We start from the raw sequence: 20,294 nt of genomic DNA, 5'->3' as shown, positions 1-20,294 counted from the left end.
TAATGCACTAGTAATTAATTTCCTTTATTGACCAGTGAGGTAGCCATGTATGGAGGTGCTGTAGAGTGAAAATCAAGTTTCAAATGGCAGTGATCCATCTGCCTGGATAGCTCAGTCGGTAGAGCATCAGACTTTTAATCTGAGGGTCCAGGGTTCAAGTCCCTGTTCAGGCGTACCTTTGCTTCTTTTACAAAAAATTAAGCAGGAAATATGAATTGCTCATTCTAATATGTGCTATTTCTGATGGCATCGCAACCTTGGGCAATATGACTCTAAGGTAGTGGAGTCCAGAGTTCTTGGATGCTTTGCCAACATATCAAGCCTGACTGTGCTTCTAAATAGCATGAAATAGCAATCTTTGTACAAAGTTTTAATATTGGGGAGACAGATTGGTCGAAAAAAAGCAGACAGGCGCTGCTGAGATTCGAACTCAGGATCTCCTGTTTACTAGACAGGTGCTTTAACCAACTAAGCCACAGCACCTTTTTTGCATCTGGTCTCCTTTCCTTCCTCATGTAATCATTTAGAAGTGAAATCCACTTTTTTAAGGCTGGACTTCTGTTGCAATATAACTTTTCAAAATGTTTTCCAATTGACTGAAACTCCATTGCACAAAACGAGCATGTCATTAATCGTCGATTTAGAGTGGACTGCATTGCCCAGTGTGTGCATTGAGGAGCACATGTTCGTCTTTACTGGGGAGTAAGTTTGCACTCATGAATGTGGCAAAACATTCAAATCCGTAAGTGGGTGAACATTAAAGTCCTAGATGCTGCAAATCTCTATATCTGGATACGGAATGACTGAAAAAAGTTATGTCTCCAGTGTCAAAATGTGTGTAATGCACTAGTAATTCATTTCCTTTATTGACCAGTGAGGTAGCCATGTGTGGAGGTGCTGTAGAGTGAAAATCAAGTTTCAAATGGCAGTGATCCATCTGCCTGGATAGCTCAGTCGGTAGAGCATCAGACTTTTAATCTGAGGGTCCAGGGTTCAAGTCCCTGTTCAGGCGTACCTTTGCTTCTTTTACAAAAAATTAAGCAGGAAATATGAATTGCTCATTCTAATATGTGCTATTTCTGATGGCATCGCAACCTTGGGCAATATGACTCTAAGGTAGTGGAGTCCAGAGTTCTTGGATGCTTTGCCAACATTTCAAGCCTGACTGTGCTTCTAAATAGCATGAAACAGCAATCTTTGTACAAAGTTTTAATATTGGGGAGACAGATTGGTCGAAAAAAAAGCAGACAGGCACTGCTGAGATTCGAACTCAGGATATCCTGTTTACTAGACAGGCGCTTTAACCAACTAAGCCACAGCACCTTTTTTGCATCTGTTCTCCTTTCCTTCCTCATGTAATCATTTAGAAGTGAAATCCACTTTTTTAAGGCTGGGCTTCTGTTGCAATATAACTTTTCAAAATGTTTTCCAATTGACTGAAACTCCATTGCACAAAACGAGCATGTCATTAATCGTCGATTTAGAGTGGACTGCATTGCCCAGTGTGTGCATTGAGGAGCACATGTTCGTCTTTACTGGGGAGCAAGTTTGCACTCATGAATGTGGCAAAACATTCAAATCCGTAAGTGGGTGAACATTAAAGTCCTAGATGCTGCAAATCTCTATATCTGGATAAGAATTACTGAAAAAAGTTATGTCTCCAGTGTCAAAATGTGTGTAATGCACTAGTAATTCATTTCCTTTATTGACCAGTGAGGTAGCCATGTATGGAGGTGCTGTAGAGTGAAAATCAAGTTTCAAATGGGCAGTGATCCCTGTGCCTGGATAGCTCAGTCGGTACAGCATCAGACTTTTAATCTGAGGGTCCAGGGTTCAAGTCCCTGTTCAGGTGTACCTTTGCTTCTTTTACAAAAAATTAAGCAGGAAATATGAATTGCTCATTCTAATATGTGCTATTTCTGATGGCATCGCAACCTTGGGCAATATGACTCTAAGGTAGTGGAGTCCAGAGTTCTTGGATGCTTTGCCAACATTTCAAGCCTCACTGTGCTTCTAAATAGCATGAAATAGCAATCTTTGTACAAAGTTTTAATATTGGGGAGACAGATTGGTCGAAAAAAAAGCAGACAGGCGCTGCTGAGATTCGAACTCAGGATCTCCTGTTTACTAGACAGGCGCTTTAACCAACTAAGCCACAGCACCTCTTTTGCATCTGATCTCCTGTCCTTCCTCATGTAATCATTTAGAAGTGAAATCCACTTTTTTTAAGGCTGGGCTTCTGTTGCAATATAACTTTACAAAATGTTTTCCAATTGACTGAAACTCCATTGCACAAAACGAGCATGTCATTAATCGTTGATTTAGAGTGGACTGCATTGCCCAGTGTGTGTATTGAGGAGCACATGTTCGCCTTTACTGGGGAGCAATTTTGCACTCATGAATGTGGCAAAACATTCAAATCCGTAAGTGGGTGAACATTAAAGTCCTAGATGCTGCAAATCTCTATATCTGGATACGGAATGACTGAAAAAAGTTATGTCTCCAGTGTCAAAATGTGTGTAATGCACTAGTAATTCATTTCCTTTATTGACCAGTGAGGTAGCCATGTATGGAGGTGCTGTCGAGTGAAAATCAAGTTTCAAATGGGCAGTGATCCCTGTGCCTGGATAGCTCAGTCGGTAGAGCATCAGACTTTTAATCTGAGGGTCCAGGGTTCAAGTCCCTGTTCAGGCGTACCTTTGCTTCTTTTACAAAAAATTAAGCAGGAAATATGAATTGCTCATTCTAATATGTGCTATTTCTGATGGCATCGCAACCTTGGGCAATATGACTCTAAGGTAGTGGAGTCCAGAGTTCTTGGATGCTTTACCAACATTTCAAGCCTCACTGTGCTTCTAAATAGCATGAAATAGCAATCTTTGTACAAAGTTTTAATATTGGGGAGACAGATTGGTCGAAAAAAAAGCAGACAGGCGCTGCTGAGATTCGAACTCAGGATCTCCTGTTTACTAGACAGGCGCTTTAACCAACTAAGCCACAGCACCCTTTTTGCATCTGGTCTCCTTTCCTTCCTCATGTAATCATTTAGAAGTGAAATCCACTTTTTTAAGGCTGGGCTTCTGTTGCAATATAACTTTTCAAAATGTTTTCCAATTGACTGAAACTCCATTGCACAAAACGAGCATGTCATTAATCGTCGATTTAGAGTGGACTGCATTGCCCAGTGTGTGCATTGAGGAGCACATGTTCGTCTTTACTGGGGAGCAAGTTTGCACTCATGAATGTGGCAAAACATTCAAATCCGTAAGTGGGTGAACATTAAAGTCCTAGATGCTGCAAATCTCAATATCTGGATACGGAATGACTGAAAAAAGTTATGTCTCCAGTGTCAAAATGTGTGTAATGCACTAGTAATTCATTTCCTTTATTGACCAGTGAGGTAGCCATGTATGGAGGTGCTGTAGAGTGAAAATCAAGTTTCAAATGGGCAGTGATCCCTGTACCTGGATAGCTCAGTCGGTAGAGCATCAGACTTTTAATCTGAGGGTCCAGGGTTCAAGTCCCTGTTCAGGCGTATCTTTGCTTCTTTTACAAAAAATTTAGCAGGAAATATGAATTGCTCATTCTAATATGTGCTATTTCTGATGGCATCGCAACCTTGGGCAATATGACTCTAAGGTAGTGGAGTCCAGAATTCTTGGATGCTTTGCCAACATTTCAAGCCTGACTGTGCTTCTAAATAGCATGAAATAGCAATCTTTGTACAAAGTTTTAATATTGGGGAGACAGATTGGTCGAAAAAAAAGCAGACAGGCGCTGCTGAGATTCGAACTCAGGATCTCCTGTTTACTAGACAGGCGCTTTAACCAACTAAGCCACAGCACCTTTTTTGCATCTGGTCTCCTTTCCTTCCTCATGTAATCATTTAGAAGTGAAATCCACTTTTTTAAGGCTGGGCTTCTGTTGCAATATAACTTTTCAAAATGTTTTCCAATTGACTGAAACTCCATTGCACAAAACGAGCATGTCATTAATCGTCGATTTAGAGTGGACTGCATTGCCCAGTGTGTGCATTGAGGAGCACATGTTCGTCTTTACTGGGGAGCAAGTTTGCACTCATGAATGTGGCAAAACATTCAAATCCGTAAGTGGGTGAACATTAAAGTCCTAGATGCTGCAAATCTCTATATCTGGATACGGAATGACTGAAAAAGGTTATGTCTCCAGTGTCAAAATGTGTGTAATGCACTAGTAATTCATTTCCTTTATTGCCCAGTGAGGTAGCCATGTATGGAGGTGCTGTAGAGTGAAAATCAAGTTTCAAATGGGCAGTGATCCCTGTGCCTGGATAGCTCAGTCGGTAGAGCATCAGACTTTTAATCTGAGGGTCCAGGGTTCAAGTCCCTGTTCAGGCGTACCTTTGCTTCTTTTACAAAAAATTAAGCAGGAAATATGAATTGCTCATTCTAATATGTGCTATTTCTGATGGCATCGCAACCTTGGGCAATATGACTCTAAGGTAGTGGAGTCCAGAATTCTTGGATGCTTTGCCAACATTTCAAGCCTGACTGTGCTTCTAAATAGCATGAAATAACAATCTTTGTACAAAGTTTTAATATTGGGGAGACAGATTGGTCGAAAAAAAAGCAGACAGGCGCTGCTGAGATTCGAACTCAGGATCTCCTGTTTACTAGACAGGCGCTTTAACCAACTAAGCCGCAGCACCTTTTTTGCATCTGAACTCCTTTCCTTCCTCATGTAATCATTTAGAAGTGAAATCCACTTTTTTAAGGCTGGGCTTCTGTTGCAATACAACTTTTCAAAATGTTTTCCAATTGACTGAAACTCCATTGCACAAAACGAGCATGTCATTAATCGTCGATTTAGAGTGGACTGCATTGCCCAGTGTGTGCATTGAGGAGCACATGTTCGTCTTTACTGGGGAGCAAGTTTGCACTCATGAATGTGGCAAAACATTCAAATCCGTAAGTGGGTGAACATTAAAGTCCTAGATGCTGCAAATCTCTATATCTGGATACGGAATGAAGGAAAAAAGTTATGTCTCCAGTGTCAAAATGTGTGTAATGCACTAGTAATTCATTTCCTTTATTGACCAGTGAGGTAGCCATGTATGGAGGTGCTGTAGAGTGAAAATCAAGTTTCAAAGTGGTAGTGATCCCTGTGCCTGGATAGCTCAGTCGGTAGAGCATCAGACTTTTAATCTGAGGGTCCAGGGTTCAAGTCCCTGTTCAGGCGTACCTTTGCTTCTTTTACAAAAAATTAAGCAGGAAATATGAATTGCTCATTCTAATATGTGCTATTTCTGATGGCATCGCAACCTTGGGCAATATGACTCTAAGGTAGTGGAGTCCAGAGTTCTTGGATGCTTTGCCAACATTTCAAGCCTGACTGTGCTTCTAAATAGCATGAAATAGCAATCTTTGTACAAAGTTTTAATATTGGGGAGACAGATTGGTCGAAAAAAAAGCAGACAGGCGCTGCTGAGATTCGAACTCAGGATCTCCTGTTTACTAGACAGGCGCTTTAACCAACTAAGCCACAGCACCTTTTTTGCATCTGGTCTCCTTTCCTTCCTCATGTAATCATTTAGAAGTGAAATCCACTTTTTTAAGGCTGGGCTTCTGTTGCAATATAACTTTTCAAAATGTTTTCCAATTGACTGAAACTCCATTGCACAAAATGAGCATGTCATTAATCGTCGATTTAGAGTGGACTGCATTGCCCAGTGTGTGCATTGAGGAGCACATGTTTGTCTTTACTGGGGAGCAAGTTTGCACTCATGAATGTGGCAAAACATTCAAATCCGTAAGTGGGTGAACATTAAAGTCCTAGATGCTGCAAATCTCTATATCTGGATACGGAATGACTGAAAAAAGTTATGTCTCCAGTGTCAAAATGTGTGTAATGCACTAGTAATTCATTTCCTTTATTGACCAGTGAGGTAGCCATGTATGGAGGTGCTGTAGAGTGAAAATCAAGTTGCAAGTGGCAGTGATCCATCTGCCTGGATAGCTCAGTCGGTAGAGCATCAGACTTTTAATCTGAGGGTCCAGGGTTCAAGTCCCTGTTCAGGCGTACCTTTGCTTCTTTTAAAAAAAAATAAGCAGGAAATATGAATTGCTCATTCTAATATGTGCTATTTCTGATGGCATCGCAACCTTGGGCAATATGACTCTAAGGTAGTGGAGTCCAGAGTTCTTGGATGCTTTGCCAACATTTCAAGCCTGACTGTGCTTCTAAATAGCATGAAACAGCAATCTTTGTACAAAGTTTTAATATTGGGGAGACAGATTGGTCGAAAAAAAAGCAGACAGGCGCTGTTGAGATTCGAACTCAGGATCTCCTGTTTACTAGACAGGCGCTTTAACCAACTAAGCCACAGCACCTTTTTTGCATCTGGTCTCCTTTCCTTCCTCATGTAATCATTTAGAAGTGAAATCCACTTTTTTAAGGCTGGGCTTCTGTTGCAATATAACTTTTCAAAATGTTTTCCAATTGACTGAAACTCCATTGCACAAAACGAGCATGTCATTAATCGTCGATTTAGAGTGGACTGCATTGCCCAGTGTGTGCATTGAGGAGCACATGTTCGTCTTTACTGGGGAGCAAGTTTGCACTCATGAATGTGGCAAAACATTCAAATCCGTAAGTGGGTGAACATTAAAGTCCTAGATGCTGCAAATCTCTATATCTGGATACGGAATGACTGAAAAAAGTTATGTCTCCAGTGTCAAAATGTGTGTAATGCACTAGTAATTCATTTCCTTTATTGACCAGTGAGGTAGCCATGTATGGAGGTGCTGTAGAGTGAAAATCAAGTTTCAAATGGGCAGTGATCCCTGTGCCTGGATAGCTCAGTCGGTAGAGCATCAGACTTTTAATCTGAGGGTCCAGGGTTCAAGTCCCTGTTCAGGTGTATCTTTGCTTCTTTTACAAAAAATTTAGCAGGAAATATCAATTGCTCATTCTAATATGTGCTATTTCTGATGGCATCGCAACCTTGGGCAATATGACTCTAAGGTAGTGGAGTCCAGAATTCTTGGATGCTTTGCCAACATTTCAAGCCTGACTGTGCTTCTAAATAGCATGAAATAACAATCTTTGTACAAAGTTTTAATATTGGGGAGACAGATTGGTCGAAAAAAAAGCAGACAGGCGCTGCTGAGATTCGAACTCAGGATCTCCTGTTTACTAGACAGGCGCTTTAACCAACTAAGCCACAGCACCTCTTTTGCATCTGGTCTCCTTTCCTTCCTCATGTAATCATTTAGAAGTGAAATCCACTTTTTTTAAGGCTAGGCTTCTGTTGCAATATAACTTTGCAAAATGTTTTCCAATTGACTGAAACTCCATTGCACAAAACGAGCATGTCATTAATCGTCGATTTAGAGTGGACTGCATTGCCCAGTGTGTGCATTGAGGAGCACATGTTCGTCTTTACTGGGGAGCAAGTTTGCACTCATGAATGTGGCAAAACATTCAAATCCGTAAGTGGGTGAACATTAAAGTCCTAGATGCTGCAAATCTCTATATCTGGATACGGAATGACTGAAAAAAGTTATGTCTCCAGTGTCAAAATGTGTGTAATGCACTAGTAATTCATTTCCTTTATTGACCAGTGAGGTAGCCATGTATGGAGGTGCTGTAGAGTGAAAATCAAGTTTCAAATGGGCAGTGATCCTTGTGCCTGGATAGCTCAGTCGGTAGAGCATCAGACTTTTAATCTGAGGGTCCAGGGTTCAAGTCCCTGTTCAGGCGTACCTTTGCTTCTTTTACAAAAAATTAAGCAGGAAATATGAATTGCTCATTCTAATATGTGCTATTTCTGATGGCATCGCAACCTTGGGCAATATGACTCTAAGGTAGTAGAGTCCAGAGTTCTTGGATGCTTTGCCAACATTTCAAGCCTGACTGTGCTTCTAAATAGCATGAAACAGCAATCTTTGTACAAAGTTTTAATATTGGGGAGACAGATTGGTCGAAAAAAAAGCAGACAGGCGCTGCTGAGATTCGAACTCAGGATCTCCTGTTTACTAGACAGGCGCTTTAACCAACTAAGCCACAGCACCTTTTTTGCATCTGGTCTCCTTTCCTTCCTCATGTAATCATTTAGAAGTGAAATCCACTTTTTTAAGGCTGGGCTTCTGTTGCAATATAACTTTTCAAAATGTTTTCCAATTGACTGAAACTCCATTGCACAAAACGAGCATGTCATTAATCGTCGATTTAGAGTGGACTGCATTGCCCAGTGTGTGCATTGAGGAGCACATGTTCGTCTTTACTGGGGAGCAAGTTTGCACTCATGAATGTGGCAAAACATTCAAATCCGTAAGTGGGTGAACATTAAAGTCCTAGATGCTGCAAATCTCTATATCTGGATACGGAATGACTGAAAAAAGTTATGTCTCCAGTGTCAAAATGTGTGTAATGCACTAGTAATTCATTTCCTTTATTGACCAGTGAGGTAGCCATGTATGGAGGTGCTGTAGAGTGAAAATCAAGTTTCAAATGGGCAGCGATCCCTGTGCCTGGATAGCTCAGTCGGTAGAGCATCAGACTTTTAATCTGAGGGTCCAGGGTTCAAGTCCCTGTTCAGGTGTATCTTTGCTTCTTTTACAAAAAATTTAGCAGGAAATATCAATTGCTCATTCTAATATGTGCTATTTCTGATGGCATCGCAACCTTGGGCAATATGACTCTAAGGTAGTGGAGTCCAGAATTCTTGGATGCTTTGCCAACATTTCAAGCCTGACTGTGCTTCTAAATAGCATGAAATAACAATCTTTGTACAAAGTTTTAATATTGGGGAGACAGATTGGTCGAAAAAAAAGCAGACAGGCGCTGCTGAGATTCGAACTCAGGATCTCCTGTTTACTAGACAGGCGCTTTAACCAACTAAGCCACAGCACCTCTTTTGCATCTGGTCTCCTTTCCTTCCTCATGTAATCATTTAGAAGTGAAATCCACTTTTTTTAAGGCTAGGCTTCTGTTGCAATATAACTTTGCAAAATGTTTTCCAATTGACTGAAACTCCATTGCACAAAACGAGCATGTCATTAATCGTCGATTTAGAGTGGACTGCATTGCCCAGTGTGTGCATTGAGGAGCACATGTTCGTCTTTACTGGGGAGCAAGTTTGCACTCATGAATGTGGCAAAACATTCAAATCCGTAAGTGGGTGAACATTAAAGTCCTAGATGCTGCAAATCTCTATATCTGGATACGGAATGACTGAAAAAAGTTATGTCTCCAGTGTCAAAATGTGTGTAATGCACTAGTAATTCATTTCCTTTATTGACCAGTGAGGTAGCCATGTATGGAGGTGCTGTAGAGTGAAAATCAAGTTTCAAATGGGCAGTGATCCTTGTGCCTGGATAGCTCAGTCGGTAGAGCATCAGACTTTTAATCTGAGGGTCCAGGGTTCAAGTCCCTGTTCAGGCGTACCTTTGCTTCTTTTACAAAAAATTAAGCAGGAAATATGAATTGCTCATTCTAATATGTGCTATTTCTGATGGCATCGCAACCTTGGGCAATATGACTCTAAGGTAGTAGAGTCCAGAGTTCTTGGATGCTTTGCCAACATTTCAAGCCTGACTGTGCTTCTAAATAGCATGAAACAGCAATCTTTGTACAAAGTTTTAATATTGGGGAGACAGATTGGTCGAAAAAAAAGCAGACAGGCGCTGCTGAGATTCGAACTCAGGATCTCCTGTTTACTAGACAGGCGCTTTAACCAACTAAGCCACAGCACCTTTTTTGCATCTGGTCTCCTTTCCTTCCTCATGTAATCATTTAGAAGTGAAATCCACTTTTTTAAGGCTGGGCTTCTGTTGCAATATAACTTTTCAAAATGTTTTCCAATTGACTGAAACTCCATTGCACAAAACGAGCATGTCATTAATCGTCGATTTAGAGTGGACTGCATTGCCCAGTGTGTGCATTGAGGAGCACATGTTCGTCTTTACTGGGGAGTAAGTTTGCACTCATGAATGTGGCAAAACATTCAAATCCGTAAGTGGGTGAACATTAAAGTCCTAGATGCTGCAAATCTCTATATCTGGATACGGAATGACTGAAAAAAGTTATGTCTCCAGTGTCAAAATGTGTGTAATGCACTAGTAATTCATTTCCTTTATTGACCAGTGAGGTAGCCATGTATGGAGGTGCTGTAGAGTGAAAATCAAGTTTCAAATGGCAGTGATCCATCTGCCTGGATAGCTCAGTCGGTAGAGCATCAGACTTTTAATCTGAGGGTCCAGGGTTCAAGTCCCTGTTCAGGCGTACCTTTGCTTCTTTTACAAAAAATTAAGCAGGAAATATGAATTGCTCATTCTAATATGTGCTATTTCTGATGGCATCGCAACCTTGGGCAATATGACTCTAAGGTAGTGGAGTCCAGAGTTCTTGGATGCTTTGCCAACATATCAAGCCTGACTGTGCTTCTAAATAGCATGAAATAGCAATCTTTGTACAAAGTTTTAATATTGGGGAGACAGATTGGTCGAAAAAAAGCAGACAGGCGCTGCTGAGATTCAAACTCAGGATCTCCTGTTTACTAGACAGGCGCTTTAACCAACTAAGCCACAGCACCTTTTTTGCATCTGGTCTCCTTTCCTTCCTCATGTAATCATTTAGAAGTGAAATCCACTTTTTTAAGGCTGGGCTTCTGTTGCAATATAACTTTTCAAAATGTTTTCCAATTGACTGAAACTCCATTGCACAAAACGAGCATGTCATTAATCGTCGATTTAGAGTGGACTGCATTGCCCAGTGTGTGCATTGAGGAGCACATGTTCGTCTTTACTGGGGAGCAAGTTTGCACTCATGAATGTGGCAAAACATTCAAATCCGTAAGTGGGTGAACATTAAAGTCCTAGATGCTGCAAATCTCTATATCTGGATACGGAATGACTGAAAAAAGTTATGTCTCCAGTGTCAAAATGTGTGTAATGCACTAGTAATTCATTTCCTTTATTGACCAGTGAGGTAGCCATGTATGGAGGTGCTGTAGAGTGAAAATCAAGTTTCAAATGGGCAGTGATCCCTGTGCTGGATAGCTCAGTCGGTAGAGCATCAGACTTTTAATCTGAGGGTCCAGGGTTCAAGTCCCTGTTCAGGCGTACCTTTGCTTCTTTTACAAAAAATTAAGCAGGAAATATGAATTGCTCATTCTAATATGTGCTATTTCTGATGGCATCGCAACCTTGGGCAATATGATTCTAAGGTAGTGGAGTCCAGAGTTCTTGGATGCTTTGCCAACATTTCAAGCCTGACTGTGCTTCTAAATAGCATGAAATAGCAATCTTTGTACAAAGTTTTAATATTGGGGAGACAGATTGGTCGAAAAAAAAGCAGACAGGCGCTGCTGAGATTCGAACTCAGGATCTCCTGTTTACTAGACAGGCGCTTTAACCAACTAAGCCACAGCACCTTTTTTGCATCTGGTCTCCTTTCCTTCCTCATGTAATCATTTAGAAGTGAAATCCACTTTTTTAAGGCTGGGCTTCTGTTGCAATATAACTTTTCAAAATGTTTTCCAATTGACTGAAACTCCATTGCACAAAACGAGCATGTCATTAATCGTCGATTTAGAGTGGACTGCATTGCCCAGTGTGTGCATTGAGGAGCACATGTTCGTCTTTACTGGGGAGTAAGTTTGCACTCATGAATGTGGCAAAACATTCAAATCCGTAAGTGGGTGAACATTAAAGTCCTAGATGCTGCAAATCTCTATATCTGGATACGGAATGACTGAAAAAAGTTATGTCTCCAGTGTCAAAATGTGTGTAATGCACTAGTAATTAATTTCCTTTATTGACCAGTGAGGTAGCCATGTATGGAGGTGCTGTAGAGTGAAAATCAAGTTTCAAATGGCAGTGATCCATCTGCCTGGATAGCTCAGTCGGTAGAGCATCAGACTTTTAATCTGAGGGTCCAGGGTTCAAGTCCCTGTTCAGGCGTACCTTTGCTTCTTTTACAAAAAATTAAGCAGGAAATATGAATTGCTCATTCTAATATGTGCTATTTCTGATGGCATCGCAACCTTGGGCAATATGACTCTAAGGTAGTGGAGTCCAGAGTTCTTGGATGCTTTGCCAACATATCAAGCCTGACTGTGCTTCTAAATAGCATGAAATAGCAATCTTTGTACAAAGTTTTAATATTGGGGAGACAGATTGGTCGAAAAAAAGCAGACAGGCGCTGCTGAGATTCGAACTCAGGATCTCCTGTTTACTAGACAGGTGCTTTAACCAACTAAGCCACAGCACCTTTTTTGCATCTGGTCTCCTTTCCTTCCTCATGTAATCATTTAGAAGTGAAATCCACTTTTTTAAGGCTGGACTTCTGTTGCAATATAACTTTTCAAAATGTTTTCCAATTGACTGAAACTCCATTGCACAAAACGAGCATGTCATTAATCGTCGATTTAGAGTGGACTGCATTGCCCAGTGTGTGCATTGAGGAGCACATGTTCGTCTTTACTGGGGAGTAAGTTTGCACTCATGAATGTGGCAAAACATTCAAATCCGTAAGTGGGTGAACATTAAAGTCCTAGATGCTGCAAATCTCTATATCTGGATACGGAATGACTGAAAAAAGTTATGTCTCCAGTGTCAAAATGTGTGTAATGCACTAGTAATTCATTTCCTTTATTGACCAGTGAGGTAGCCATGTGTGGAGGTGCTGTAGAGTGAAAATCAAGTTTCAAATGGCAGTGATCCATCTGCCTGGATAGCTCAGTCGGTAGAGCATCAGACTTTTAATCTGAGGGTCCAGGGTTCAAGTCCCTGTTCAGGCGTACCTTTGCTTCTTTTACAAAAAATTAAGCAGGAAATATGAATTGCTCATTCTAATATGTGCTATTTCTGATGGCATCGCAACCTTGGGCAATATGACTCTAAGGTAGTGGAGTCCAGAGTTCTTGGATGCTTTGCCAACATTTCAAGCCTGACTGTGCTTCTAAATAGCATGAAACAGCAATCTTTGTACAAAGTTTTAATATTGGGGAGACAGATTGGTCGAAAAAAAAGCAGACAGGCACTGCTGAGATTCGAACTCAGGATATCCTGTTTACTAGACAGGCGCTTTAACCAACTAAGCCACAGCACCTTTTTTGCATCTGTTCTCCTTTCCTTCCTCATGTAATCATTTAGAAGTGAAATCCACTTTTTTAAGGCTGGGCTTCTGTTGCAATATAACTTTTCAAAATGTTTTCCAATTGACTGAAACTCCATTGCACAAAACGAGCATGTCATTAATCGTCGATTTAGAGTGGACTGCATTGCCCAGTGTGTGCATTGAGGAGCACATGTTCGTCTTTACTGGGGAGCAAGTTTGCACTCATGAATGTGGCAAAACATTCAAATCCGTAAGTGGGTGAACATTAAAGTCCTAGATGCTGCAAATCTCTATATCTGGATAAGAATTACTGAAAAAAGTTATGTCTCCAGTGTCAAAATGTGTGTAATGCACTAGTAATTCATTTCCTTTATTGACCAGTGAGGTAGCCATGTATGGAGGTGCTGTAGAGTGAAAATCAAGTTTCAAATGGGCAGTGATCCCTGTGCCTGGATAGCTCAGTCGGTACAGCATCAGACTTTTAATCTGAGGGTCCAGGGTTCAAGTCCCTGTTCAGGTGTACCTTTGCTTCTTTTACAAAAAATTAAGCAGGAAATATGAATTGCTCATTCTAATATGTGCTATTTCTGATGGCATCGCAACCTTGGGCAATATGACTCTAAGGTAGTGGAGTCCAGAGTTCTTGGATGCTTTGCCAACATTTCAAGCCTCACTGTGCTTCTAAATAGCATGAAATAGCAATCTTTGTACAAAGTTTTAATATTGGGGAGACAGATTGGTCGAAAAAAAAGCAGACAGGCGCTGCTGAGATTCGAACTCAGGATCTCCTGTTTACTAGACAGGCGCTTTAACCAACTAAGCCACAGCACCTCTTTTGCATCTGATCTCCTGTCCTTCCTCATGTAATCATTTAGAAGTGAAATCCACTTTTTTTAAGGCTGGGCTTCTGTTGCAATATAACTTTACAAAATGTTTTCCAATTGACTGAAACTCCATTGCACAAAACGAGCATGTCATTAATCGTTGATTTAGAGTGGACTGCATTGCCCAGTGTGTGTATTGAGGAGCACATGTTCGCCTTTACTGGGGAGCAATTTTGCACTCATGAATGTGGCAAAACATTCAAATCCGTAAGTGGGTGAACATTAAAGTCCTAGATGCTGCAAATCTCTATATCTGGATACGGAATGACTGAAAAAAGTTATGTCTCCAGTGTCAAAATGTGTGTAATGCACTAGTAATTCATTTCCTTTATTGACCAGTGAGGTAGCCATGTATGGAGGTGCTGTCGAGTGAAAATCAAGTTTCAAATGGGCAGTGATCCCTGTGCCTGGATAGCTCAGTCGGTAGAGCATCAGACTTTTAATCTGAGGGTCCAGGGTTCAAGTCCCTGTTCAGGCGTACCTTTGCTTCTTTTACAAAAAATTAAGCAGGAAATATGAATTGCTCATTCTAATATGTGCTATTTCTGATGGCATCGCAACCTTGGGCAATATGACTCTAAGGTAGTGGAGTCCAGAGTTCTTGGATGCTTTACCAACATTTCAAGCCTCACTGTGCTTCTAAATAGCATGAAATAGCAATCTTTGTACAAAGTTTTAATATTGGGGAGACAGATTGGTCGAAAAAAAAGCAGACAGGCGCTGCTGAGATTCGAACTCAGGATCTCCTGTTTACTAGACAGGCGCTTTAACCAACTAAGCCACAGCACCCTTTTTGCATCTGGTCTCCTTTCCTTCCTCATGTAATCATTTAGAAGTGAAATCCACTTTTTTAAGGCTGGGCTTCTGTTGCAATATAACTTTTCAAAATGTTTTCCAATTGACTGAAACTCCATTGCACAAAACGAGCATGTCATTAATCGTCGATTTAGAGTGGACTGCATTGCCCAGTGTGTGCATTGAGGAGCACATGTTCGTCTTTACTGGGGAGCAAGTTTGCACTCATGAATGTGGCAAAACATTCAAATCCGTAAGTGGGTGAACATTAAAGTCCTAGATGCTGCAAATCTCAATATCTGGATACGGAATGACTGAAAAAAGTTATGTCTCCAGTGTCAAAATGTGTGTAATGCACTAGTAATTCATTTCCTTTATTGACCAGTGAGGTAGCCATGTATGGAGGTGCTGTAGAGTGAAAATCAAGTTTCAAATGGGCAGTGATCCCTGTACCTGGATAGCTCAGTCGGTAGAGCATCAGACTTTTAATCTGAGGGTCCAGGGTTCAAGTCCCTGTTCAGGCGTATCTTTGCTTCTTTTACAAAAAATTTAGCAGGAAATATGAATTGCTCATTCTAATATGTGCTATTTCTGATGGCATCGCAACCTTGGGCAATATGACTCTAAGGTAGTGGAGTCCAGAATTCTTGGATGCTTTGCCAACATTTCAAGCCTGACTGTGCTTCTAAATAGCATGAAATAGCAATCTTTGTACAAAGTTTTAATATTGGGGAGACAGATTGGTCGAAAAAAAAGCAGACAGGCGCTGCTGAGATTCGAACTCAGGATCTCCTGTTTACTAGACAGGCGCTTTAACCAACTAAGCCACAGCACCTTTTTTGCATCTGGTCTCCTTTCCTTCCTCATGTAATCATTTAGAAGTGAAATCCACTTTTTTAAGGCTGGGCTTCTGTTGCAATATAACTTTTCAAAATGTTTTCCAATTGACTGAAACTCCATTGCACAAAACGAGCATGTCATTAATCGTCGATTTAGAGTGGACTGCATTGCCCAGTGTGTGCATTGAGGAGCACATGTTCGTCTTTACTGGGGAGCAAGTTTGCACTCATGAATGTGGCAAAACATTCAAATCCGTAAGTGGGTGAACATTAAAGTCCTAGATGCTGCAAATCTCTATATCTGGATACGGAATGACTGAAAAAGGTTATGTCTCCAGTGTCAAAATGTGTGTAATGCACTAGTAATTCATTTCCTTTATTGCCCAGTGAGGTAGCCATGTATGGAGGTGCTGTAGAGTGAAAATCAAGTTTCAAATGGGCAGTGATCCCTGTGCCTGGATAGCTCAGTCGGTAGAGCATCAGACTTTTAATCTGAGGGTCCAGGGTTCAAGTCCCTGTTCAGGCGTACCTTTGCTTCTTTTACAAAAAATTAAGCAGGAAATATGAATTGCTCATTCTAATATGTGCTATTTCTGATGGCATCGCAACCTTGGGCAATATGACTCTAAGGTAGTGGAGTCCAGAATTCTTGGATGCTTTGCCAACATTTCAAGCCTGACTGTGCTTCTAAATAGCATGAAATAACAATCTTTGTACAAAGTTTTAATATTGGGGAGACAGATTGGTCGAAAAAAAAGCAGACAGGCGCTGCTGAGATTCGAACTCAGGATCTCCTGTTTACTAGACAGGCGCTTTAACCAACTAAGCCGCAGCACCTTTTTTGCATCTGAACTCCTTTCCTTCCTCATGTAATCATTTAGAAGTGAAATCCACTTTTTTAAGGCTGGGCTTCTGTTGCAATACAACTTTTCAAAATGTTTTCCAATTGACTGAAACTCCATTGCACAAAACGAGCATGTCATTAATCGTCGATTTAGAGTGGACTGCATTGCCCAGTGTGTGCATTGAGGAGCACATGTTCGTCTTTACTGGGGAGCAAGTTTGCACTCATGAATGTGGCAAAACATTCAAATCCGTAAGTGGGTGAACATTAAAGTCCTAGATGCTGCAAATCTCTATATCTGGATACGGAATGAAGGAAAAAAGTTATGTCTCCAGTGTCAAAATGTGTGTAATGCACTAGTAATTCATTTCCTTTATTGACCAGTGAGGTAGCCATGTATGGAGGTGCTGTAGAGTGAAAATCAAGTTTCAAAGTGGTAGTGATCCCTGTGCCTGGATAGCTCAGTCGGTAGAGCATCAGACTTTTAATCTGAGGGTCCAGGGTTCAAGTCCCTGTTCAGGCGTACCTTTGCTTCTTTTACAAAAAATTAAGCAGGAAATATGAATTGCTCATTCTAATATGTGCTATTTCTGATGGCATCGCAACCTTGGGCAATATGACTCTAAGGTAGTGGAGTCCAGAGTTCTTGGATGCTTTGCCAACATTTCAAGCCTGACTGTGCTTCTAAATAGCATGAAATAGCAATCTTTGTACAAAGTTTTAATATTGGGGAGACAGATTGGTCGAAAAAAAAGCAGACAGGCGCTGCTGAGATTCGAACTCAGGATCTCCTGTTTACTAGACAGGCGCTTTAACCAACTAAGCCACAGCACCTTTTTTGCATCTGGTCTCCTTTCCTTCCTCATGTAATCATTTAGAAGTGAAATCCACTTTTTTAAGGCTGGGCTTCTGTTGCAATATAACTTTTCAAAATGTTTTCCAATTGACTGAAACTCCATTGCACAAAATGAGCATGTCATTAATCGTCGATTTAGAGTGGACTGCATTGCCCAGTGTGTGCATTGAGGAGCACATGTTTGTCTTTACTGGGGAGCAAGTTTGCACTCATGAATGTGGCAAAACATTCAAATCCGTAAGTGGGTGAACATTAAAGTCCTAGATGCTGCAAATCTCTATATCTGGATACGGAATGACTGAAAAAAGTTATGTCTCCAGTGTCAAAATGTGTGTAATGCACTAGTAATTCATTTCCTTTATTGACCAGTGAGGTAGCCATGTATGGAGGTGCTGTAGAGTGAAAATCAAGTTGCAAGTGGCAGTGATCCATCTGCCTGGATAGCTCAGTCGGTAGAGCATCAGACTTTTAATCTGAGGGTCCAGGGTTCAAGTCCCTGTTCAGGCGTACCTTTGCTTCTTTTAAAAAAAAATAAGCAGGAAATATGAATTGCTCATTCTAATATGTGCTATTTCTGATGGCATCGCAACCTTGGGCAATATGACTCTAAGGTAGTGGAGTCCAGAGTTCTTGGATGCTTTGCCAACATTTCAAGCCTGACTGTGCTTCTAAATAGCATGAAACAGCAATCTTTGTACAAAGTTTTAATATTGGGGAGACAGATTGGTCGAAAAAAAAGCAGACAGGCGCTGTTGAGATTCGAACTCAGGATCTCCTGTTTACTAGACAGGCGCTTTAACCAACTAAGCCACAGCACCTTTTTTGCATCTGGTCTCCTTTCCTTCCTCATGTAATCATTTAGAAGTGAAATCCACTTTTTTAAGGCTGGGCTTCTGTTGCAATATAACTTTTCAAAATGTTTTCCAATTGACTGAAACTCCATTGCACAAAACGAGCATGTCATTAATCGTCGATTTAGAGTGGACTGCATTGCCCAGTGTGTGCATTGAGGAGCACATGTTCGTCTTTACTGGGGAGCAAGTTTGCACTCATGAATGTGGCAAAACATTCAAATCCGTAAGTGGGTGAACATTAAAGTCCTAGATGCTGCAAATCTCTATATCTGGATACGGAATGACTGAAAAAAGTTATGTCTCCAGTGTCAAAATGTGTGTAATGCACTAGTAATTCATTTCCTTTATTGACCAGTGAGGTAGCCATGTATGGAGGTGCTGTAGAGTGAAAATCAAGTTTCAAATGGGCAGTGATCCCTGTGCCTGGATAGCTCAGTCGGTAGAGCATCAGACTTTTAATCTGAGGGTCCAGGGTTCAAGTCCCTGTTCAGGTGTATCTTTGCTTCTTTTACAAAAAATTTAGCAGGAAATATCAATTGCTCATTCTAATATGTGCTATTTCTGATGGCATCGCAACCTTGGGCAATATGACTCTAAGGTAGTGGAGTCCAGAATTCTTGGATGCTTTGCCAACATTTCAAGCCTGACTGTGCTTCTAAATAGCATGAAATAACAATCTTTGTACAAAGTTTTAATATTGGGGAGACAGATTGGTCGAAAAAAAAGCAGACAGGCGCTGCTGAGATTCGAACTCAGGATCTCCTGTTTACTAGACAGGCGCTTTAACCAACTAAGCCACAGCACCTCTTTTGCATCTGGTCTCCTTTCCTTCCTCATGTAATCATTTAGAAGTGAAATCCACTTTTTTTAAGGCTAGGCTTCTGTTGCAATATAACTTTGCAAAATGTTTTCCAATTGACTGAAACTCCATTGCACAAAACGAGCATGTCATTAATCGTCGATTTAGAGTGGACTGCATTGCCCAGTGTGTGCATTGAGGAGCACATGTTCGTCTTTACTGGGGAGCAAGTTTGCACTCATGAATGTGGCAAAACATTCAAATCCGTAAGTGGGTGAACATTAAAGTCCTAGATGCTGCAAATCTCTATATCTGGATACGGAATGACTGAAAAAAGTTATGTCTCCAGTGTCAAAATGTGTGTAATGCACTAGTAATTCATTTCCTTTATTGACCAGTGAGGTAGCCATGTATGGAGGTGCTGTAGAGTGAAAATCAAGTTTCAAATGGGCAGTGATCCTTGTGCCTGGATAGCTCAGTCGGTAGAGCATCAGACTTTTAATCTGAGGGTCCAGGGTTCAAGTCCCTGTTCAGGCGTACCTTTGCTTCTTTTACAAAAAATTAAGCAGGAAATATGAATTGCTCATTCTAATATGTGCTATTTCTGATGGCATCGCAACCTTGGGCAATATGACTCTAAGGTAGTAGAGTCCAGAGTTCTTGGATGCTTTGCCAACATTTCAAGCCTGACTGTGCTTCTAAATAGCATGAAACAGCAATCTTTGTACAAAGTTTTAATATTGGGGAGACAGATTGGTCGAAAAAAAAGCAGACAGGCGCTGCTGAGATTCGAACTCAGGATCTCCTGTTTACTAGACAGGCGCTTTAACCAACTAAGCCACAGCACCTTTTTTGCATCTGGTCTCCTTTCCTTCCTCATGTAATCATTTAGAAGTGAAATCCACTTTTTTAAGGCTGGGCTTCTGTTGCAATATAACTTTTCAAAATGTTTTCCAATTGACTGAAACTCCATTGCACAAAACGAGCATGTCATTAATCGTCGATTTAGAGTGGACTGCATTGCCCAGTGTGTGCATTGAGGAGCACATGTTCGTCTTTACTGGGGAGCAAGTTTGCACTCATGAATGTGGCAAAACATTCAAATCCGTAAGTGGGTGAACATTAAAGTCCTAGATGCTGCAAATCTCTATATCTGGATACGGAATGACTGAAAAAAGTTATGTCTCCAGTGTCAAAATGTGTGTAATGCACTAGTAATTCATTTCCTTTATTGACCAGTGAGGTAGCCATGTATGGAGGTGCTGTAGAGTGAAAATCAAGTTTCAAATGGGCAGCGATCCCTGTGCCTGGATAGCTCAGTC

The 20,294-nt window shown here is 40.9% G+C and overlaps 16 non-coding genes across 16 annotated transcripts; all 16 read left to right on the top strand.

Moving 5' to 3' along the window:
- The first annotated feature begins 100 nt into the window (after positions 1-100).
- TRNAK-UUU (transfer RNA lysine (anticodon UUU)) lies at positions 101-173 on the top strand. The gene has a single exon. It is a non-coding gene; the product is annotated as a tRNA-Lys (tRNA).
- A 766-nt stretch (positions 174-939) lies between these two features.
- Positions 940-1,012, top strand: TRNAK-UUU (transfer RNA lysine (anticodon UUU)). Its single transcript has one exon. It is a non-coding gene; the product is annotated as a tRNA-Lys (tRNA).
- Positions 1,013-2,621: 1,609 nt separating this feature from the next.
- TRNAK-UUU (transfer RNA lysine (anticodon UUU)) lies at positions 2,622-2,694 on the top strand. Its single transcript has one exon. It is a non-coding gene; the product is annotated as a tRNA-Lys (tRNA).
- A 1,609-nt stretch (positions 2,695-4,303) lies between these two features.
- Positions 4,304-4,376, top strand: TRNAK-UUU (transfer RNA lysine (anticodon UUU)). Its single transcript has one exon. It is a non-coding gene; the product is annotated as a tRNA-Lys (tRNA).
- Positions 4,377-5,144: 768 nt separating this feature from the next.
- TRNAK-UUU (transfer RNA lysine (anticodon UUU)) lies at positions 5,145-5,217 on the top strand. Its single transcript has one exon. It is a non-coding gene; the product is annotated as a tRNA-Lys (tRNA).
- Positions 5,218-5,984: 767 nt separating this feature from the next.
- Positions 5,985-6,057, top strand: TRNAK-UUU (transfer RNA lysine (anticodon UUU)). The gene has a single exon. It is a non-coding gene; the product is annotated as a tRNA-Lys (tRNA).
- Positions 6,058-7,667: 1,610 nt separating this feature from the next.
- On the top strand, positions 7,668-7,740 carry TRNAK-UUU (transfer RNA lysine (anticodon UUU)). The gene has a single exon. It is a non-coding gene; the product is annotated as a tRNA-Lys (tRNA).
- Positions 7,741-9,350: 1,610 nt separating this feature from the next.
- TRNAK-UUU (transfer RNA lysine (anticodon UUU)) lies at positions 9,351-9,423 on the top strand. The gene has a single exon. It is a non-coding gene; the product is annotated as a tRNA-Lys (tRNA).
- Positions 9,424-10,190: 767 nt separating this feature from the next.
- Positions 10,191-10,263, top strand: TRNAK-UUU (transfer RNA lysine (anticodon UUU)). Its single transcript has one exon. It is a non-coding gene; the product is annotated as a tRNA-Lys (tRNA).
- Positions 10,264-11,869: 1,606 nt separating this feature from the next.
- Positions 11,870-11,942, top strand: TRNAK-UUU (transfer RNA lysine (anticodon UUU)). The gene has a single exon. It is a non-coding gene; the product is annotated as a tRNA-Lys (tRNA).
- A 766-nt stretch (positions 11,943-12,708) lies between these two features.
- Positions 12,709-12,781, top strand: TRNAK-UUU (transfer RNA lysine (anticodon UUU)). Its single transcript has one exon. It is a non-coding gene; the product is annotated as a tRNA-Lys (tRNA).
- A 1,609-nt stretch (positions 12,782-14,390) lies between these two features.
- On the top strand, positions 14,391-14,463 carry TRNAK-UUU (transfer RNA lysine (anticodon UUU)). The gene has a single exon. It is a non-coding gene; the product is annotated as a tRNA-Lys (tRNA).
- Positions 14,464-16,072: 1,609 nt separating this feature from the next.
- Positions 16,073-16,145, top strand: TRNAK-UUU (transfer RNA lysine (anticodon UUU)). Its single transcript has one exon. It is a non-coding gene; the product is annotated as a tRNA-Lys (tRNA).
- Positions 16,146-16,913: 768 nt separating this feature from the next.
- Positions 16,914-16,986, top strand: TRNAK-UUU (transfer RNA lysine (anticodon UUU)). The gene has a single exon. It is a non-coding gene; the product is annotated as a tRNA-Lys (tRNA).
- Positions 16,987-17,753: 767 nt separating this feature from the next.
- Positions 17,754-17,826, top strand: TRNAK-UUU (transfer RNA lysine (anticodon UUU)). The gene has a single exon. It is a non-coding gene; the product is annotated as a tRNA-Lys (tRNA).
- Positions 17,827-19,436: 1,610 nt separating this feature from the next.
- TRNAK-UUU (transfer RNA lysine (anticodon UUU)) lies at positions 19,437-19,509 on the top strand. The gene has a single exon. It is a non-coding gene; the product is annotated as a tRNA-Lys (tRNA).
- Positions 19,510-20,294: the final 785 nt, after the last annotated feature.

Source organism: Ambystoma mexicanum, unplaced genomic scaffold (assembly GCF_040938575.1).
Source record: "Ambystoma mexicanum isolate Mex_15411 unplaced genomic scaffold, UKY_AmexF1_1 Mex_scaf1, whole genome shotgun sequence".
In the NCBI taxonomy this organism is placed as follows: Eukaryota; Metazoa; Chordata; class Amphibia; order Caudata; family Ambystomatidae; genus Ambystoma; species Ambystoma mexicanum.
Note: the sequence above shows the minus strand (reverse complement) of the source record. Positions and strands in the feature narration are given on the sequence as shown.